Here is a 17,335-nt window from a genome sequence, read left to right on the forward strand (position 1 = left end):
CAAGTGCAATGAGGTTACAGCACTTAATTAATTTCGAATAGTGATCATTTCTTCTGCAAAAATCACACAGAGATAAGAAAGAAATGGCCCATGGCGTAAGGAAGGGAAATAAGCCTTGATAGATTTATAAGGTTTACATAAAAACTGGTTTACATCGCAAACTGTCAAGGAAGAAAAATATATGGTTAACCCATTTATCAACATTTATAGGCGCAGATATTAAGAACGGCCTTGATAAATCCGATAACACGCTTCTATACTGTCCCACAAGAGCTCTACGTAAGATTCTAATGAAAGATGAAACAGCGTTTGTATAACACCACCTTTATTATTCATATGTTTCATGTTCAAGTGCCCTCCTCATTAATCTAGGCTAATTATGGCTGTAACACTTTGGAGAGTGGATGGTGGAAACATGATTGGAGAGAGGAATACTCTCGCAAAGATAGGCAAAAACCACTACAGAGGCAGTGTAATTTACAGCAAGCTGCCCTAGATAACAGAGAGGCTTGTTTGTAGTCGTACATGAATCTTCAGAACTATTTTCTTTGCACTTTTAGCTTCAGCCTCAATGCAAAGTCTTTTCACACGTCATCACTGACAACATTTTATTTTTGACAGAAAGCACAAATCCTTTTCACTTTTTTTTCAGCCATGCTAACTATACCACCTAAATCATAATACTAGAGACATGATTAAAACATCACAACATCCATCAGAAGAAATTATTTGTTTCATTACACTGCATGCATAAGGGGTGAGTTTGCACATCGCATCTGGCGCATTTAAAGGACAAACAATAACAATGAAGTAAATGTAAAAGTAATAAGAAAAAGTATTCTATATTGTATTGTATATTGTTATTAAAGTCTACAATATACATATTCCAGTATGTATAACAATAATGTATATTGTTGTTATAACACACACCAAATATCTTGAGCTGAACACTGATCAGAAAGATCTAAACAACATAAAGCTAAATGCTAATGGCTCATAGTGAAAAATGAAGCACCTAGCTAGTAGCCTAAATCCTTCGCTAAAGGTATTTATAAATAGTTAACAGTAACTGAAATGTTAAATGAATTGTTTATGTAGGCTATATACTGTGTAGTAGATTAGTGACATGCAGCTAAAAGGCTTGGCTAAATTAAAATAACTCAAATACGTAGCTAAAAAAATAAGCTAACAGATAAAAATGGCTAACAGAAAGAAAAGAGTGAAAAAGCTAGCTGAAAGAATAGCTAAACAGCAGGATTACCTAAATAATTGTGAAATACATTGAAGCTTATAATACACAGTAGGAAAGAGATTCAATAAAGCACATGGATACACAGATGAAATAGCTGAATAAATGGCTAAAAAACTGAATACTTAGCTAGGAATAAGGAATAAATGGTTAATCAGAGCTAATCACAGAAATGGATATAATAATTAGTTGAAAGCGACGTGGCACGTGGTTGAAAACCCAAGTTAAAATCAGTTAAATACGGAAGGCACATAATTACTTTGTAAAATTAATAGTATTAAATTAAATAACACTGTCTTGTTCTGAATTGCTGTACAGTGTCTGTAACAGCTTTCACACCACAAAAAATTTTGTGTTGTCAAAGCTGTTTTTAACCTATTTATGGATATTCTCCACACTGTTTGAGCCATGGGAGCAGAACAGTGCAGCATGTTTAGATTCTATGATTCCCTATTGGTTAAACACATACTAGGACTACATAGCTGTTATCAGAATTCCTATAATTAGACTAGTGCTATTTGTGCCGGTGCATGTTCACCTCAGAGACAATATGTACTTCACTAACTTCAGTAAAACCATTAAATTCCCAGTGAGACCTGCTGGCAGACTGCTTCTGGCTCTTTGAAAGTAAGTTAGAAAATGTAATCAGGTTGTTTGTGATCCACTTTGCCATTAACTATTGATATTCCAAGCCTCGTGTGATTACATGGCACGGTAAGACTAATTACATTATATTATAATACTAATTATATTCCTAAGGGTCGCATAAAATTGTTGGCTGTCATTTCCATACCAAACTAACATCCACGGGGCAGGGTGTGCCTAATTAGCCTTCAAAATGAGATGTGTGCATATTGGATTACACTGCACTTATGCTGTCTGTGTCTCTGTGCCTGTTTTTTTTCTCCCCATCAACATTGATTGCAATAATGCAAGCTGATGACTGTGTGTGCTTCTTAAAATAAGCAGAACACCCATACAGAAATACGCTACTCTTGTATATTAATCTGCAGAGCATAAACAGAGTATCGTTTGCTTCATTTCCAGAGTCGAGGGCCTTATTATTCTGGTTCTTCAGTATGACACTTCTGGGTTGCGTCCCAGTAGAGAACCTCGCTGAAACTGGGTCGAATGTTAAATCGGCTGTTGAATCAAGAACAGAGCAGGAGAGCCTCAAAAGGAGGCTTTAAAAAAGGTACGGTGGTATCAGCACTTTCTAATTCGATGATAGTTTCATCATTTGGACTGATGTGACATTCAAAAACAGATTTGTTAATGTGTAAATGAAGTACTGCTTGTTAGTCAGGTATTAAATAATCACTTGTAAATTTTGGAGCATGATGCAATTAGTATGCACTTTGAGCTCAGTGTTGTGAAGATTTCTGAACATTATACCACCACTGTGTGCTCATGTGCTCTTTTGAAATACTGTAATTTCAAAGAGGTTATCATCTTTAATGGCAAAGACCTTTCTACCCTTTTCGGCTGAGTGATTTGCATGTTCCCAGGATTTTCATGCTTTTTGAGATCAGTACAGAATGAACTCGATAATATTCAAATATATGTGCGCATAATTTTAAAACGCTCAGTGCAAGTCACCTCCAGATGTAACACCTCTGAGGTTTCATCTTGACAGTGTCAATTGGTCCCTGATGCAGTGTCTCTCTTGCCTCCTGGCACACATTATTCTCAAACTCTCATATAGAGAAGTTTCCCACCTAATCTTTTCAGTCAAAGTCTACCACAAACCTACGACTCCACCAACGAAAGTGACGCGTCAAAAAAAGCCTTTTGGAGTCCTTCCACTGTTTCCTGCCTCATCGAGCTTCTTTTCTTTTTTTTATTTCATAGTAGAGTGACAAGTTGCACATCCAACACAGCAGGGAAGGCAGTCATTAGAAAGCAGCTCTGACAGACTCCGGGATGTCCCAATAATGTTACAACAATGCGTGATGATTGTTGCCTTAGGTTGCACATCGTGGATCGTTGAGGTGTTAGGTCAGGGGTGGGCAGAGTTGTCTGCAGCCGTTACGAGTTCATTTGTGAATAAAGTATCTGAGGATAAGGGGAGACTTGCTGATGCAATACCTGCAAACAGCTTGCAAAATAGAACAGAGATCCTTGGCTCTTGCCATGTCTTTGTATGATAGGTTTTTTTTGAGCACAAAGAAAATGTAGCGCCTGAAGGTAGAAAATCTGGAAGTATTGACTAAAGTTTGCTGTCTCCTTGACATGGGAAAATCTAAAGGACCAAATCTTTGGGAGGGTAAAGCATTAAAATATTTTTTCTAAAGGTACAACCATGTACAAGTGGCAAAATATGACAAAACCAGCACACTTCAAAAGGTTCCCGATAGTTAGACATAACAGCTTAGTTACTTCTGATGCTTTAATTGGACTCTCAGTTTTCTGCTGACAAAAGGCCCTTGGTTATCCAGATAAGAGGAGTGAAAGAAGCCATCTATTTCCACTGTGAACGGCCATCTTTGAACAGAGGTTGCGGTTTACAATACCAACTGTCTGCCATCTATAATCCAGTTTTGAGATCCCTTCCCAGAGGCCTTAACGGCCACTCACGTCCTGGGCCATTTGACTTCAATAAATCACATGATAGACTTGGGCCAGGTTTCACTTTGGGTTCACCCAAAACCTTGGCTGATTGTGACCCACACCCGTTTTCACACCTTGGCTCGTGTGATTAGGTAGAGGATCAATAAGGGGTCCATAACCCTCTTGGGGTCACTCCCAGGAAGTCCAAGAAGTCCAGATGCTTTTCTTTCCAAGTTCCTTAAACTACGATGACCTGGATGACTGAGAATCTTCACAAACACACTTGGGGATACCAAATAAAGGTATTTTGCTTGGTTGCTTCATGATTTGGTCTACTAGTAAAGAACTACATCGGAATCTGTAAAAACTGTAGTTTATTTTAAAGAGTGTATTTGTCAGTATATTATAGACTAATGCTCTAGCTTTTACAATGGATTGAAAAGCAGAATACAGTGACTGATCGCTGTCTTTTTCCTTGCGTATATCATGTGCTTCAGACTCTCCCTGAACTCTTCATCATCTCCCTTGACTTGTAATGAGACGAGACGTTAATTATTTTGAAGAATGATGTGTATCATTTTCTCAGCAACGTTTTATTGAACACGTTTAACCTGAAAATATCACAATTATGGCAATAGGATCATCAAGGTAGCACAATGTAGCAGCTGTTAATAACCATATTTTTTTGTCAGTGCAACCAAGTATTGGAATATGTCAATGCCATTTTTAAAAGCCAGAGAGTTCAGAGAGCTATTACTCTGATGACAAGGATATAAGAGTGGCAATGGATTTCATTCAATATTCAATATTCTTCCATTTCTTTCAGGTTAGATTTTCTATATTTATCTTTCTTACAGTTTTCTCAAATATCTTTTAATGCACTCTGACGTTGATTCCAAATATTCAGAGTTTTAAGTGCTCTAGCTTCCCATACTTCCATCCTTCAAATGCACTGTGAGCTGTAAAACCAAAACAATGACATCATTATATTTGGAGAAAAAAAATGCACTTTTTAACCTGTCCTGGATTTTAATGTGGGATGTTATTTTAAGTGTCCATCCATATGTGGCAGCTTTGCAGACCTTCTGTGAACTGATTTTTACACATGGACAGTATAAAAGATGAAGTCCTGGTGTAAAGCATCCAGATGAGTGCTTCCACCATCGCCATATTGGTGTTTTGGAAACAGATGTGAAGACAGAGGGGTGGGTTAGAGCGTGAAAGGCATGTCCACTGACCAATGACTCATAGCCCAGTAGTCCTCTTTTTTAAAACACAGTATGATCGAAATTTACAAAACGGACAGAAGTTTTTTACTCATTGTGACCTGAAATGAGCGACTGAGCCATAGACCTCTATTTCTGCGACTACATACATACATACTTTACTTTCTCAGGCGGCTGTGGCTCAGGTGGTAGGGTGGGTTGTTAACCAATCTGATGGTTATCCTTTGGCAAAATAGTGAACCCTGAGTTTCCTGCAGCGTATCCACTGGAGCGTGTACATGTGTGAATGTTAGAAAGCACTTAGGCAAAGATGAAAGCACCGTATGAAGTGTTCGATTAGGTGAACGAAAATTGTAGTAAAAATTACTTTGAGTGCTCAGCTAAGTAGAAAGACACTATATAAATACCAGTCCACCTATTATAGGGACTTAAAAGAGAAAACAGTGCAATCTTTAGCTGAGGCATTGAGTTTTAGCATAAAGCTAATAGTGGTTATTTAATTATCCATATGGTTACTTTGATACTTATATATAGTATATAGTATAATTACATTGCTTTATCAAGTGGAAGCTATTTATTCACAGCATTGTAATTTTGGGTCTGTTAAATGTGAATATATAGTGAAGTGTGTGATTTTTTCCCCCTGTAGATTGTTTAGGTCTGTGGAAGGAAACAAAATCTAAGACCAGAACATTTATTTTTTTGGTATTTGCCACGTGAATCCGAGCTGTCTTTCTCCTGTTTATCCAGGAATGAACTGTCATCGACTTACAATGTCGGACCTGTAACACACCCATTAACCTGGCACCTGATATCGTGAGGGCAAACTGTTTTCTTTTTGTATATTAGGCTAAACATCCAGATAAGTGTGAGCAGGTTTGATTGCGTATTACCACTGACGATTAATTACATTTTTAAGAGATACTGAGCCCCAACCAGCCATTCCAGAAGCAGAGTCAGAGACAAACAGGAGACTCGGGGTAATTCCCAGAGCTGACACGAGAAACGTATTATTCCGGCCTTATCTGAGCAGGGAAAACTGAATTCGGAGCGCTGGCTAGGAAGATAGAGGGTGCACAAATTGCCGCACAGGTTCAAGACAAAAGCGTACTGTAGAAACTATATCTGAGGTTCTAATGTTGCAAGAAAAGGTTAATCATGCTGCTCAGATTCTCAGGGGATATTCATTACACGGGATAATGGAAATACCAACAGTCAGTTTTCAAAGGGGGATATTGCCTGAATATTGCTCTTAAGCGACTTTCTTTGTGTTGAGGAGAAGTGCTCATTACGAACACCTACTGTAAGTCAGTGTCATCAGTTCAATGTCACAACTGAAGGGACGACTGAACGTTGTCCTACAAACCTCGCAAAGTTTTCGCCTGCATGCGTTGTGCATTCAGAGTTTAAGAAACAAATGTATTCTTGACACCGTCTTCCATTTTGTATGAGCCCAGAATAACACCAGTGTTTTTCAAAAGAATAGTAATTAGGCTGTACACCTCACAACTCAGTGTGCCGATATAATTTAATAATAGTCCTATTCAGCTGAGAAATCCATCTGCTTTTTTTGTGTCGAGAGTTGCATACATTTTGCACGTTCGCACTTCAAAGTAAAGAGAAAAAGAAAAAAAAAAAGAAAAAAACTGACTTCCCGAACGAGCAAATTTCGAATTCTCATACACAGCCGAGTGATGGGAAAATAAGAGCATGCACTTTTCATTTTGCTACTTTTATCAAATTCACTTTGGAAACTGGAGGAGTTTTTGACACTTGCTTCCCATAAACAACAGTTGGGGGTAGAAAATAGCAGTTTCCCTGCATATCACAGCGACTGAATCTCACATAAAGAAAACATGTCTTCAGTCGTCAAACTGCTTTGTGAGCACTGCAAAGGGGCTGCAGACAAATACACTTCACAGTAGAAAAAAAAGAGGGGGAGAGAAAAAAAAAAAAGGTACAGTGGGCTTTCACGCACCCCTTTTTCTCTGCCTTTCTCCTGCTCATAAACTGTGAGCCCTGACAACATGGACCATTTTGTTCAGTACAGCTCAGATGCACCTTTCATATTTTTTTTCCCTCCTTCTGTTCCAATTGAGGGGCTTTGATTTTGTCCAGAATGAGAAAGTGCAGAAGGCATGCAACAGTGTGCCATTTGCAAATCATCAACAGACAAACAGACTGATGGCATGCATCATTACTGTGAGTTAATGGAGCAGTAGTTAAGATTCTGCATATATGCAGACTCCCAGACTCCGTGTCCAAATCGTTTCAAGTTTTGAGTCGCGCAATTTAAACAAGTCGTGAATGTAAAGTCTGCACATGAGAATACAACGAATTTCCCCCCCAAAAAAGCAAGTTGAGGACTCTTACGGCTGAGAGGAATAGGAGGACACGGGCTCTTATCACCAACAAGAAGTCCAAAACATCAAGAGCTGGATTATCTTGGAAAAGGCCACCAGCTGTTCCTGCTTGTCTTTAACAATGCATCAGCCTGATGGCAATTTCCTCTCCATCACGAAGCTCAGTTTCCAAAATGTGCTGCCAGACTATCTGATATTTATCGTGGAATTGGCAAGTACTGTTAGCTTCTGTTCTGAAACATACCAGCAGCCAAGACCCTGCATTACTCATGCAGCCGCAGTATGGTAGACTTTGGCCTATTCATTTCGTTTCGGGATATGAGTAATGGCTCTGCCATTCTTTGTGTGGCCACAGGGGTATTTACCTTGCATTTCTTCGCCATACAGAAACTCTCGATTTCAAACAATATAAGGCTGTGCTTACTTTCCCCCCTCTATATTATAATTGGAATATTAGCAGCACGTACAAATGACCCTTAGCAAAGCAATCAAAGTAGGGTGTCGTTTTATTTCCGGCTGTTATAAATTACAAATTCTGGTGGTGTCACGGTAAAACTGTGGAATGAGTCCCCCGTCAAAGCCCGCTGCCACCTGCAAGCCGTGGATGTATCTGATGAAAGCGCATCCTTATTTGACCTTAGATTAGCCGGTTTCTGCCGTCTGTCACATTTTACCTCTCGCATGCGTTCGTCAAGCAAAGCAGGCTGCACTTTCTCATTCTCTCTTTCTTCCCATTTAATCAATGCAGACTTATACTCACAGTCTTGCAGCGAGCCAGACGACAAATGATTAGCAATCATTTTGTTTAGGCTGCTGCCAGGGGAAATCTGCCTCTCAGGGTTAATGTCCTATATGACGTGAGGTAAACTGAAGAGGAGGCATCTTCCAGCTTATGTGCTGGTCAGCACTTTGGGATATCCCACATCAGGTGATTGATATTAAGTAAGGTGCTGCTGAGGTGTTAGGTTCACTGTAAATGTAGCCAAATTATCTTGAGAAGAAAGTCTACCCCTTCTCTGCTGAATATCAATGAACAGGCTCAGGGCCCTGCCTAATCAATCAGAGCCAAAAGCCAAATCACTCAGGTTTTAGATGTCAGTTTTCTGGCTATCTTTGGCGTCCCTGATGCCCGACTTCTTGGGAAAGGGAAAGCAGACAGTAGTTTTGCTGGTGCTGTGTAGTACATCCAAATCGTTAATGAGTTTTCGCTATTCAGAAACAACACATAAAAGTAACAAACGAGGTGCACTGAAAATCAGGCTTTCACTTGATAGGCGTAATTCTCTTTTACCACCTGCAGAAATTGATGGTGAAGCGGTCTTCACACTGAGTGGAAGGGAACCAGTTGCAATCAAACAGATCTCTTAAAGCAGGAGCTGCTCTCTGGTGTCAAAGCAGTTCGCTAAATTTAAATGAGATGTCTCCCACGCCTCTTTGAATGACCCACTTTGGTTTGTTTTTTAGAACAAACAAGGATATTTGCAGTCAAAAGAGTCACTTTAAAGGTCCCGTAAAACTTTTATAGTTTAATTAACGCATGTGAAATTATTTAAATCAAATTAACTCTGATTCCAATCAAAACAAACCAAAAATACCCCAGTGTTCGGGGGTCTTCGTTTCTGCAACAAAAACACCTTCCCAGCCGCACAGTTATTAATGCTTTTGATGCTTTTTCTGTTTTGCAGCTCCTTTACCAGACGCTGACTCGGCTTTAGCTTTAAGTAAAAACAGAAAAAAAGCACAAGACAAGAAAGAAAAGAGTCAATAATTATAATGGAAAACCCTTGAGAGATCACGGAGACCATTAATAATGGCTATAATTCCCCCGCTGGCCACTCTTTCCCTTGATGTTTGACATATTAGTTTCAGCAGCACATATAAAACGAACGTTTTTACAAACACGAAGAAGCAATACCGTCTCATTGCACCAAAGTACCTACAAAGTTGCTTAAGGATGAAAAGTTTGGTAATGTTGGTGACGCTATACATCAGCTTCAAAGCGCCGTGGTGTCTTTCTTTTTTCTTTTTCTTGGGAAAAAAACAGAAACTTTTTCTTCATCTACCTCCCTGCTACCTTTAGACCTGGTCGCAACTAGGGGTGGGTTCTTATAATCGATTCATCGATTAAAATCGATTCTGGCTTGGATAACGTAAAATCGATTCATTAAAATCCTGAATCGATTTTTTAATATAAATTTATTTTGCCCAAAATGCCAGAATCTCAGGTGAAATCTCACAAAATTTCAAGAACCACCAAACAGTTAAGACAGTAAATGAGAGCAGGAACACGGATTCTGCACAAAGACTTAAACACACAGCGGGACCCGCGGATCAGAATCAGTTAGATGTCGCTTTTCTCACAGTCGGGGCTGAAAGCTGACAGCTCGCTGACTCTGATCTGTCGGCGGGTCTGCGCTTTGTGTGCACGCCCTTTATGCGCCGATTCTAAAGCTGTTAGTTTGATCTCTCTCCAAACAATATTGACCGAACCAGCAGCAAAAGAAGATCCAAACGCTTCACATAAACATCGTCATGAATTCACTCAGACTTTTACTGTTTTGCTTCCACTGCGATGCACAGCTCTCTCTCTGTACTTCAAGAACAGTTTCCCTTTCTTCATTATTCGCTTGCTTGTTACGCACAAGTCTACTGTTGTTTACAGGCTGTCGGCCGCTGTTTTTTCCCTTTTACATTCTTCCGAAAAGAAAACCTCATTTCTGCTGTTCAATACTGAACAAATTTAAACTTTTTAAAATTATTCAAAATGCAAAACGCTGTGTCTGTAATAAAACCGCTGTAACTTCAGAGGTGATGTTCATATGTTGATTAATGGTTTTCTTTCGTTTTTGATGTACTGCAGAATATTTTTATAAAATCCCAGGCCAGGAAAATCACCTACATGTTTTTCTGTGTTTTATCCTCAGCTACTTTGACACAAAGGCCTCTGCTGTGATGCTCACACCTGTGATAAAGTCTTGCGAGTGTCAGCTTCCTTTTTATTGATACAAAAATATGTAAATGTACTGATCTGAATTATAATATTTCTGACTGTCAAAATTTCCCAGATTTAAATCGAATCGAATTAAATCGAATCGTGGATCGAATCGATTCGGGGCCTTGTGAATCGGAATTGAATCGATTCTAGAAATCAGTGACGATACCCAGCCCTAGTCGCAACCCAAGACAGATGAATGCAATTAAAGACGGCAGGTTGTCAGCTTTCAGCAGAGTGCTATTCACTGCTATACAATAAACACCGTACGCTGTATGAACAGTAACAAGGTTTTGTAAGAAATAACAACTTGGATTGGGGGGAGAGAACAGGCGAAAGCACATGAAAGGAGAACTTTTGCGAAGGTTATCTTCAGATCTGTCCCATATTATGGAAAAGAAAAGCATACCTTTCTCGACACTTTATACATAACACCGGCAATAAAAAGCAGGTACGTCAGCAAGAAAAGGACCGACTCCGTAGAGTCCAGGTGGGAGCAAATGAGAGGAGGGGGCAGATACTAAGAAAAGAGATGGTGGTGGAAACTGTTAATGAATGGCTATTGGAAACTCTGGGCGGACACTGTGTTGAAATGCTTACTCGTCTGTGATTAATGACTACTAGGCTGCCGTAATAGGTACCACTGGGACCTCAGACACTGGCACCTTTTTATAGAATAGCCCCAGAAGAAAAAAAAGATGAAGTCCCCATTACAGTGCTTCTTTAAGTAAAACAAAGAAAGAAAGGAAGGAAAAAAGCTCCACTGTTGCCCTAGAAGCTATAGTAATATCATAATGTAGCTTTTCTCCACCCAGCAAAATGCTTTGTCAAATCAACTGAAAAAAATTTATCACATGAAACACCTGATTCTTTTTTTTTTTTCAGTGCTCAGCATCCCTGAGCAACTGCAAATGTGGACAGCTGCATTTTTCCGGTGTGCACGGGTGAAGAACATCATTAAAAATTGATTCTGGGGTTATAAATGGAGCGGTGATTACGAAGACGCACGCCGCAGACGATTTGATCCCGAGGTGAAGAAAATCTAAACTTCAAATCTGTCTGAAGAGCATCCGAATTAAAGATTTGACGTAAGATAAAAGGAAACTTTGACGTCCTTGCAGTCGTTTTAATAGCGCTAAAAGGGTCTTTGTGTAATCTGTCTAAGATTCACACACTGAATCGGAAAATGACACTTGTATGTGTATGACCACAGTGCATGCAATGGTCAATAAATTATTCACAACTCTTTTGTTCTACACATTACCTAATCCTCGGAGTAAGGAACAGAGTGCATCTTGGGTTCCTATTACAATCCATTTGACTTTAAAACAACTTTGACTGCATGTGTGTGTTCAGGCCACAGAGTAACGCTATATCTCGGCTGCTTCGTGCAAATAAGCATTCGTCTTTGCACGCTCCAAAAGCACTTTAACAAAATATATAAATTTCCAAAATTAATCTTAGTGTTTTCAACATTCAGTCAGGCGCAGCAATCCAGAAATGAATTAATCGCCCCGACTCGATTGCCTTGTTTGCATTTTTCAAGGTTGTATTGAACTGATTACATGTCTGCAGGGTTGGTTAGGGAAAAAATATTAGTTAACAAATGAACACAAGATGTTTTGTTGATTTTGTTTTGTTCAAGTGCTTGAAATGGGGAGATGAATATTTAAGTTTGTAATACAGTTGGTATTGAGTTTCAATTTGTGCCATCTCCATGGCACTGCACGGTACTCGTGTATAAATGTTCTGTATATTTCTGTGTGATGATTAATGTCTATAAATTGCATTATCAGTAAAATGAGTTTTAGCAGTTAAGGCAGTGTGACAAGTTGGAACATTGAGGCAACACAGCAGTCGAATAAAAGTTTGTGGAGAAAAACACAAATTGCACTAAAATAGAAAAAGGGGAGATTTTGAGTGAAATGTGACTGAAATATATTAAATCGAATGTTTATTTACTCAAATTATTATTTATTAAGGAAAATGTGCTCTCTATACAGCACTTTGATTTAATGAGTCTCTCTCTATCCCACCTTTCTCCACGGCGTGAACTGCATGTATCACAGGCAAGTAAATTTCATGTGACAGGAATCCCTTAAATGTTTTACACTGTACTTATGTAACAAAATTACAAGGAAAAATTTACATGTAATCTAATTAATTAAAGCTTGCATATGGGCATAAATATGTTTTGAGTAACTCTCATTCTTTGTGTACATGTAAAGGTTGACGTGAGTTTCTTGGACCTATAAATGACTATTTTCAGAGGAAAGGGTGGAGTTAGATGCTAATATATTTGGTAAACAAGTTTGGTATCCAGCACAGAGACACACATAATATATCTACTAATTTCTGCTAAGTGATGAACAAATAAAGATCTTGTGCTCATTGCCTGCGTCGATAGTTTGTCTGCATTAGGATGGTGCGATTTCCTCTGTATTCCAGTCATCCTATCCACCACACGGGTTATTGTTAATTCATCATATGTGGTGGCTCCTGGGTTGCTATAGTACTGCTAACCAAGACAAAAACACGTGGTTAAAAAAGAAAGAAAGAAAGGGAGATGGGATAAATGAGTATGTCTAGAATTGTATTCTGATTTAAAAATCAAACCCATAGTCAGAAATGTCCTAAAATGATATTAATTGGCAAGCTATTGTAGCTTTGCCCATTGTTGATCCCCGGCATTAGCACAAACCTTTGGGTGGGTTTTCGTGACCTGTGTCATGTTTGCTTCCCAATGCTGTTAAGTCATTTTAGCATTAAGCCTCAAATGACCATTAAATAAAGTGCAGGTTTTTGACACGTGCTTCAACATCGTCTCTCGGCCCCAGAGAATCCCGCTTGGTTTCGGTACAAATGTGCATATATAGATGAAAACAGTGGGGTGGACATGGTAATTTCTCTCTAGGAGGAGTTTGACTGTTTGACTTTGCAGTAATGCTCTTTTTTATTAGAGTAACAAACAGCATTAATGGTCATTTTTTTATCTTTGATTTTTAACAAATTTGTTGACTGCATTTCCTTCATAAAACAAGCCATAACTTTTTTTTTAAATTCATATATTGCTCACCTGTCCACTTTTCAAGCAGCAATCTTGTTGAGTCCATCAAAGAAATCAAAAACCAAAAACCAACATACATATAAAAATAAAAGTGGAACGTAGCCACTGTGATGTTGACTATTGATTTTGGACTAAATTCTGAAGCTTATAGAAGGAGCTGTGTTCGATGGTAAGGTATTTTTATTATGTCATTTACGCTAGCTTAAATGAGACAGGAAGCTAGCTTAGGTTAGCCTAGCTTCCTTCCTTAATGGTGTGCGAAGAAGAAATGAAAAACCTAACAGCATTACACCATAATACTAGAATTAGTCGATACTGTATTGGACTCCTTTGATTTTGATGATTTTCTGAATGTGTTTGAATTTGGTAAAGTTTACATAAGTGTGATAATGTAATCAGCAGGAGCAATTTCTAATGATTAGGCTGACAGTGTACTCACTGAAGTTTATATTCAGATAAACCTATGTGCTTAAATGATCTAATATTTTCTTGTTCAGGAGGAATGAAATCAATCGCATCTGAAATATAGCTAATAACTCAGCACTGGACAGAAAAATTAATAACCTCTATATGTATTCTGGGGTTTATTTTTCTCAGCAAACTCACTCACACAGCGGATTTTTTAAATCTGTAAAACAGTTTCATGTGACCCGTTTTCCTTTGGGACTTTTGGTTTTGCAGACTTCAGCATTTACTCATAACCAAGACAAACAATAGGAAAACCTACAAAAGTAGGTGAGAAATCTATCATCTATGACAAGATTTTTTTAAAAGTGCCCCTTTCATGCTTTTTCTTATTTTTCCTCAGTTATATAATGTTAATAGGAATGTTTATATTGAGCATAGTCAAATATTCAAACAATGCGGAAATACTTACATGGGTAAATATAGGTAAATAGTTATGCCTGCAAAGATATTATTCCATTTCTTTCTGTTTTTGTTGGAATTGTGTAACAACACAACACACTGGAAAATAAATGTATTAATGAGTCCTAAGGTAACGATTGCATCATATATATATAATAATAATAACGTCAGAAAGTAATCATGCCATGAGGAGCTTGGAGAGTTTGGTGGCAGAACAAGCAACACTATATTTGCAATGTTACATTGCAGATATAACAGGTCCAGGTCCTTCTCGGATTTTTGCATAGGAAAGTGAATGAAAATAGAATTTAGAAAATAGAACCTAGCCCAGAAACTAAGTATTGTGTAATTTAAAGTTACAGTTTTTTTCGCACTGACTGCATAGTTTGTGAAATCTGCACACAGACGCCACACTGGGATTGGTTTTAGTTAAATTGAATGAAAAATTGGACCAAACTGAAATGTAGAGATCAGTCTGTGAAATGTTTCTTCCAAGCCAAACACTTTCTGTCAGATGTAACAGCACAGCATTATCTATACACAATCAGAATCGCCCGGCTACATCCTCTCTTCCCCAGTTTACTCTTATATGACATAATCCCTCTTTGTTCTCCTTTAACACTGAAAGCCAACCTGCTCACAATCTCTTTTGAAAAAGTCTCTTTTCATGGGGTTGGTACAGAAGAGAATAAAAAGATTTGGCTCTGAGATTAATTGAAGAGGGACCTTTACAAGAAATGAGAGAGGGACAGTGTGATTGTCCCAAACCTTAGCCAGATAATAGTGTCTTGGCTATAGGGATCCCTCTGGAGGTGTCTCTAAGCCTCAAACAATGAAAGAAAAATAACCTTGCAATAGCCCATGCTGACACTGGGCCCACCCAACACAGATTGGTACCATTGTGCCACAAAAGCAATCTTAATTAGATTTGACGTCACTATCCTGCCGATTGTATTGATTTAGGTCTGAGGTTTATCTCTGGAGATCGCAATTTGTAAAGCACACTTGCAGTTTAAGGTTTTCCAACCATGTCCAATCAACACTTTTTTTTAAAAGGAATTTCTGCTTCTCTGATAAATAGGTGAGCTACATGTAGCCATCTGTCTGTCCATGGATAAAACTAAACTGACAAATAAGAACAGATCAGCTGTGTTTACGACATTAAAACCTAATTGGAATATTGTTCTTTTTCCCTATAGGAATTGTTTCAAACCTGAACAGTGTGGGTGTTAAATTGAAGGTGTACTTATTTTTTTCGACCTTTTTCACACATTTTCTACCTATTTTTGATTAATTTCAATAAATTGTCAAATAGTGTCCATAGTGGGCGACGTCTAGGTGACTCCACACCTGTGTTTTTCCATTCAAAGTTGGCCCAGTGCACAAGTTAACTAAATGCTGGCTAAGCACCTCAGTTACCAGATAGATCTGAAATTACTCTCAAAAGACGTGGCATGATTACAAATGAACACCTAAAAAAAACAAAAGTACATAAGTCAGGTAAATGTGTTTGATGTCAGTAGGTTTTATAAACTTTATCTCTGTCCTAGCTTATAGTTTCTCTGGGCACATTTTGTACAGACAGCTAGTGCACATACAAAGAGTTCTCCACAAAAGATTCTGAAGAGCCAGTACAGGCCCTGGACCTGGATACAGAATTGTTGGGCCTCTTCATTGTGTTTCCCCATGAAATTAAAATGAATATAATGATTTTTAAGGTAGGGGAGATACATAAATGCAAAGATAATTTTAGTTCATTGCTAGGTGGTTTCTAGGCAACAAGACTGTATTGTCTTATAAAATTCAGCTCTTTGAGATGTTACTGTCATGAAATTAAAATCACAGGAATCTGTGATTCAAGTGCATAAAGGGACACAAAGACAATGTCAATTAGCCCGTTGCTAGGTGGTTGCCTTGCAGCTTGTTGGGAACATAATATGCATAAGTCTTAATATAAATGAACGATGCTGCCATTAAACACAAAAAACTGTCCTTTCACAGTATAAGGTGTTGCAGATGCAAAAATATTAAAATCAGGTCATTTTAGCCCATTGCTAATTGGTTGCTAGGCAACAATATGACGCTGTCATATTTTGTGACATAGATGAGAACCTATAGTGGTCTGTCTGCTATGTTTGGTTTCTTAAGTCCTGATTGTTTAGGACGAGTTGGAATCCAAAAACAACAATAAGGGCAAACAGAGATTTGATGTATTTGTGTAAGAAATCACATGTGTGTGACTGTTAAACACCTTTTATGTCAGTCTAGACAGCCCTCTTGTCTCTCCAGCAAAATGAAAAAAATGCAATATGAAAACACAATTTTGCATGAAATGAAGCCATAAAACAGATAATGTCAAACAAGGACAAACATAGAGTGTGAGGAATTTTTAGTGGGTAAGGATATGCCACGTTTGTTGAGAAGTCTTCTCCTTTTAAAATGTAATTTAAAAAAAATAATAATAATTTTAAATAATTTGAAAATTATTGCATTCTGTTTCTATTAATAATATTGTTTGTTTAAACCTCATTGATTATCAGTCTGCTTGTCCTCAAACCAGCAGATGAAGCAAACTCTTTTAAGTGTTGTATTGGGAACACTGGGGTGTATGGTGTGACTGTGTGTCAGTCGCAAATAGTTTACATGGCTCCTGGGTCAGGTGGGAGAGCCCCCTGGTAATATTTGCTTACAAGCCTCAGGGAGGTCGGCACCGGCTCTGATTCCATCTTCACCAGCCCTCCCGGCTTCACTGAACCCATCTCTCACCGCTCTAAGGTCCTGTCATACATTCTTTATGATGGGCTGATAACCAGGCACGGGATTGGTCAGGAATTCAGCTGGGAGGGGAAGGGGGAGACAAATGCAATGCTGTCAATATATCATGGGAGACAGGGACAGATTTGATGATCGAGGCCTGACTGAGACAGGTTTAAGCAGCAGCATCAGCAACCTGTTTGTGTCTGCCGTGATCTTGACAGATAAGCAATCTGCCTGCAACATCACCTCAACCCTGACAGGATG

At 38.5% G+C, this 17,335-nt stretch overlaps 1 long non-coding RNA gene across 2 annotated transcripts in view; it reads left to right on the forward strand.

Moving 5' to 3' along the window:
* Window positions 1-671: 671 nt before the first annotated feature.
* The window catches only part of LOC146715024 (uncharacterized), a 28,362-nt gene continuing 11,698 nt past the window's right edge, over window positions 672-17,335 (forward strand). The window contains exons 1-2 of one of the 2 annotated variants that reach the window (XR_014919322.1): window positions 672-757; window positions 2,297-2,444. This is a non-coding gene — a long non-coding RNA (uncharacterized LOC146715024). Of the gene's footprint in view, window positions 758-1,787; window positions 1,877-2,296; window positions 2,445-17,335 lie in introns of those variants that run through there. The other variant, XR_014919323.1, reaches the window with a different exon arrangement.

This window comes from Copadichromis virginalis, linkage group LG3 (genome assembly GCF_057382275.1).
Source record: "Copadichromis virginalis isolate Kocher_CV1m ecotype Utaka linkage group LG3, C_Virginalis_male_GT1.1, whole genome shotgun sequence".
NCBI classification, from domain to species: Eukaryota; Metazoa; Chordata; class Actinopteri; order Cichliformes; family Cichlidae; genus Copadichromis; species Copadichromis virginalis.